This window comes from Nannospalax galili, unplaced genomic scaffold (genome assembly GCF_000622305.1).
Source record: "Nannospalax galili isolate Female #2095 unplaced genomic scaffold, S.galili_v1.0 scaffold171, whole genome shotgun sequence".
Classification (NCBI taxonomy): domain Eukaryota; kingdom Metazoa; phylum Chordata; class Mammalia; order Rodentia; family Spalacidae; genus Nannospalax; species Nannospalax galili.
The window spans coordinates 1,603,530-1,609,208 of NW_008329362.1; the positions used below are offsets into that span (position 1 = coordinate 1,603,530).

At 39.3% G+C, this 5,679-nt stretch overlaps 1 protein-coding gene across 5 annotated transcripts in view; it reads left to right on the plus strand.

Annotated features, from left to right (window-relative positions):
- Positions 1–5,679, plus strand: part of Cttnbp2 (cortactin binding protein 2) — a 173,312-nt gene that overhangs the window by 146,956 nt on the left and 20,677 nt on the right. The gene's annotated exons all lie outside the window — the stretch shown is intronic.

The window sequence follows — 5,679 nt, forward strand, 5'->3', positions numbered from 1 at the left end:
TATTTAATAATAATCTTAACTTGGACTGATATTTGAGTGTCAGAGTAGATTTCATAACAGAACTTAATTTGATAAAATTTTCTCACTTAATCTTATACATCGTAAATTTAATAACCTTATATTCAAAGAACAGCATCATTTTAACAAGCTCATATTTTAAGCTATAAATAAAACACCTCACTGGTAGCTGGTCCTCAGTCTGAGGGACTCTGAATTTTCCTTCAAAGCTGCAGATAATACTTAAGATGCCATGACATTACCCCAAGGCATGTAGAGGCAGAAACTAAGGTATAGTGAAGGATAGAGAGGGTCAGTTCTTTCTTACCAGGGAGAAACAGATCTTTTCCAGAAACTCACAGAACATAAAGACTATGTTTCATTAACTATAACTGCCCACCCTGAAGTCCTAGATACAAGTCCAGAGCTACCTTCCTTTACAAGTCCCAAATTTCTCCAAATACTTTAACAAAATTCTGTGACTATTATGTTAGTGTATCAATGTGTATGTATGGATGAGAGGGCAGGGGAGGTCAGGGGGAGAGCAGTGTGAGCTAAGAATGACTTTTGTTAATTTAGTGAAGATCATCTACCACTGGTTAGTTCCCATAAGTGTCGCAGTTCTGAAGAATTGGAGCATCCTCTACCAGCACTCTAATAAACAGCAGCAAAGCAGCTCTTGTCCATGCCATTTGAAAGTGGGATGTGGGACAAAGAATAGGGAGGAGGGAGAAGAGTGATGCCTTTTATTTGCCAATGAACACTTCAAGAAAGCTAGTAAAATAGTTTCCCTGGAGTAAGTGCACAATGGGAACAAATGATTACTGTAAAACATCTGGAATCTTCTAACACCAGAAAACACAATCCTTAGAGGCACTTAGAGGCATATTGAGACTTGATCACAATTTTTTCTTCTACTCCTTTCAAGGACATACAAATGTATCTTCCAGGATAATACTAGGTTTCTTGCTAATATCTAATAAAAAATAATTATGTTTTTAAGTGAGAAATTAACATGTAGCTCTCTTTATTGTAACACCAATCTCAGAATTCTTGCTGGAGGAATGCCAGAGAAAGTGAGAGACATCTGATGATTTGTTGTCTTTTTTAATTTATAAATTCCCTTTTTTTAATTGAGCTTTTAAAATTTCATAAAGTATTTCCCACTGACATCCAGATCCCCTCCCCTATCCGTGCCTCTGTGGGACCCATGTCAACTCAATTAAACAAGGTCCCAAAGGGAAGGTGAGAAATGGGTGGCAGGTCAGCACTAGATTGAAAATTATTTGAGACTTATTGCTCCCAGGCGAGGGAGAGTTTGACTTACATACAATCACTGGGTGGGCTGACTAGACTCCAGTGAACGCACTTACACCGTAGGACAGTTGGCTGCACACACCTGAGGGATTTGTTGTCTTTTGAGGGGAATAGAAGTCATAAAAGAGCCCAAAGCTACCAGCCAATCAGTGATCTCAGTCTAGCAGATCTGCTGCTATTGCTCATCTACTCTTTTGCATTTTCTTAGCCAAATTATCTCTTTCATGTAGAAAATACCAATGTTTGCATTCATCTTTTTGAAATAATATTTTATTCAGTCTTTGAAAAACTCATAACATTTATACAAAGTGTTTTGGTCATATCCACTCACCACTATTTCCTTTCAGCTCCAATGCCACCACTTTGTCTCCCCCCCAACTTCAACTCCTCCATTTCTGATTCTTAATACCCGCCCCCCCGAGTCCAACTAGTGCTTCCCATATGTGCATGAGTGTCAGGTCATCTACTAGGCATGGGCAACCTACCAGGGACTACATCCTCAGGGGAGAGTGACTCTTCTTCCCTCAGCAGCCATTGACTGCCAGCAGTTCCTCTGCTAGGGGGTCTGACCACGCGCCATCCATGCTGGAGTTTTGGCTAATTGATCCTGGGCAGGTCTTTTGGAGGTAATCACAGGCATGTCGTTTCCGTTGTAGTGCCATAATTATCTGCTAAAGCAAAAAGTCATGTGAATCTCCTTTCTTATAAAATGCAGTTAATGACTGTTTCTGCCTTTACAATAATTGAGATTTCTTCTAATAGTAAATCAATCTTTGCTCTTTTTGGGAACCTTCTGTAGCACAAAGCTGGAATCTAATATTTAAATGCTCCTGTTAGATCATTGAGTTTATTTTCACGTTATAAATTTTGAAAACAAATTCCTTTATACTGACAGAATGTTGTACATTTTGGAAAACTGGCATTTTAACTGAGATCTTCCTTTTAGGGAAATTCTAAAAATTAAAGCGTCACCCAAAGCTAACAGGCCACAGATCCATACAAACCATCATCGCACATTCAAATGTGAAATATTCACTATTATTTCATTTAATTTGAAACTTTGCTAGAACACCTCTGTTTGCAAGACCCAATGAGATACTCTATGTATGGCATCACGATTCCTTCCAAAAGTGTCTTTAAAATTCAGCCAAGTTTCTCTGAAAACTACATATTGCTCTATTTTGTCTGACTTTTGTGTAGGCAGGCATAGATGGGTGTACTATTGCCCATCTCAATCCTAACCAAACTGAACACAACCTGCCCTCAAACCTGAATTCTGGCTTCCCTGTCTTTTGTTGTTGTTGTTGGTGGTGGTGGTGGTGGTGGTGGTGGTGGTGGTTAGTTATCCAGACTTAGAATTTTTCAGTCTGTAAATTACTCATAGCAGTTTTTAAACCATCATCCTTTGAAAAGGAAGATCCAGTTCCAGGTGTTGATAGACCTATGGAAACTGATCATCAGAACATAGCATGAACCAGGCCTAGTGTTCAGGCCTGAAATGCCATCTACTTAAGAAGCTAAAACAGGCAGATTACAAGGTAAAGACCAGCCTAGGCTAAAGAGTGAATTCAAGGTCATTCTGAGTAACTTAGTGAGACCTTGTCTCAGAATAATAAAAATAAAACAGGCTGGGGCTGTAGTTCATTGACTGAGTGCTTGTTGAGGAAGCAAAAACCCTAGATATGATTTCCAGGAACTAACTATCTCTCTGTCTCTGCCCCCCCCCACACACACAAAGAAATGTGATGAACACAAACATGCATGTGTGTCTGAGATATATCAGAACAGTGTTCCCTATTTATTCAGGAAAATCTTGCCACTGACTTAGGGCTGTGGGACAAATAGGGTCCTCTCCCTCCTCACAGAGCTCTGTGATAGGACCATGATGGATCGTTTTATTCAACAGAGATTATTCAAGTGATATTGTTTTTAACTTTATTTCTGAGAATTTCTGAAAATGAATATTGTCTTTGCATTATTGCCACAGCTCCCATTCCCCAACCCCTCCCATCTCCTCCCACTCCCTCCCATTCCCCACCAACCCCTCCCACTCCGTCCCATTTCCTCCCACTCCCTCTCTTGTCTTCATTATTGTTTCATATACATCCATACATTTATAAATATAAATGCAGTTCATTGGCTGAGTGCTTGTCTAGGAAGCAAGATAAAATACAACGAGTCCATTTAGTGGTGCTCATGTTAATGACCAGTTTCCATAGTGGTACTTGTGCTTTGGGATGTCCATGTGGGATTAGATAACCCATCAGAGAGCTAGTTCCTCAAGAAATCTGATTCTCCATCCCTCAGCATCCATTGATTACCTGTAGCTCTTCATCCTAAGGTGGAACCCCATGTCATTCCCCCCATTCACCTTGGCATGTGAGCTGGTTTTGTCATTATGCAGATCTTACAGACCACCATACTGTGGAGAGGTCATTGGTGCAGCTTCCCTGTCATGCCTAGGATGCATTAACTAGCAGCAGGTGTCTTACATTCTCTCTGCCCAATATTCCTTGATGTTACCTGAACCTTAGTTGTAGACATTGCATTGTAGATGTGTCACTTAGGGATGGTCACCTCACAGTCATTTATTATCTGTCAAGTGATATGTTTTAAAAACTTACTCAGTGCATTGGAGTTTTACCTTCAACTACCCAGCTACCTTTGGTGAGCAATGTCCAAGCTCTTTCTATGTATAAAGCTAGCAAGATTTCACAATCACTTTAAGAAGCATTTTATAATTTAATTAAATTTTATTTTATCTCTTTTCTTAAGTACTACTATCTTACAAACAAATCTTTGTTAAATATTTAACTCATAAAATTACAAAATGAAGTTTATAAATCCAATGACTCAAATGCTTCTCAATACTTACTGTTTACATCCCTGGTAAAATTTCACCCTTTGCAACATGCAATTACACATTAAATAACTCAATTGCTATTTTGAAGTGGCAAAATGAAGGTATTTCAAAAACTTAAGTTTTTGAAAATACTAAATACATACTTGTCCTTTATCCTAACCCAGAAATTGACATTAGTATTTGATATTTTTAATTTTAATTCCAGATAATAATGGAGATAAGCACGTAACTTCCCACTAAATATAATTTTGTCATTGCAAGAAAATTGTATTATCTCCCCGTGAAAACGCAGGCTTATTTTCTTTACTGGCCCAGGTTACATTTCAGTCACAGAGCTTGGTGAGGACATGTGACCTGGGCTTGATGTTTCTCAATGAAGGAGGAATCAGGAGTCCCCCCCAATGGTCATTGTGCATAGACTGTCAAAAACCATGCCTGTAAAGTGAGATTGCCTAATTCTCACATTGGATTTGGGTATATAACCCCCATGCTGGATACTTTATCCTGGACTAGAGCCAATTAAGATTTGACCCTTCCTGAGAGGCAGGGTTAGGAATCTGATAAATGGCACCAGATTAGACTCTGTTCTCTGTTCTGTATCTCATGACTTATGAGCATCATTATCATCATGCTAGTTACACTGAACGGGTGATTAAGATTTTTTGTGGAAACAAAGGAGTTCTAGCCTAGAAAGCGGGCAGGGGAAGGAATAGTACTTATTTTAGGACTGGTTGGCAGGAAGGCCACTCTTTGGTCACAGGTAAGGATTTTTGGGTTATACTGCCCTGAACTCTAACCAGGGAAGATTTAGCTGAGAATAGGAAGTCAGGGGTGCAGACAGAAAGAACAGCAATTATAACAAATCTTGAACATAGAGAAGAGTTGATATGTGGGGATTTAAAGGACAGTCTAATAGTACAGTCAGTCATTCCTTTGGGGACATGCCAATCAAATCCTACACCTTGAATTAAGATCATTCCAGTCAATTGTTCATTTGCATAAGGTTATCACTTTTTCACCTCTGTGTGTGTGTGTGTGTGTGTGTGTGTGTATGGTAGCTTGCGTGCACATGCATGTAGGTGTGTGTTGTGGCCAGAGGTCAGCCTCAGGAGCCATTCCTCAAGTGTTGTCCACGTTGCTTTTTTGAGACAGCATCTCACTGGCCTGGAGCTCACCTAGTAGGCCAAGCTGGCTTATCAGCAAGCCCTGGGGACCACTTGTCTGTACCTCCCTGGGATTACAAACACACACCATCACACCCAACATTTTTTTTTTTTTAGGGTTGTTTCCGTTCCTTTCTGCTCCCCTCGTTGGTTGCTAGACAGAGCCTTTTAGAAGTCCATTCTTATAAAATGCCTAGGCATATACATATATTCTTTCTTGAAATTATCTCCCTTTATTTTTCCTTTCTTAGTAGATTTGAACTATTTTTAAGACAAAATAGCTTGTTTTTGCTGGATAATTGTTTTAAGCAAATTTTTATTAAGGTGGACCTTCTAGAT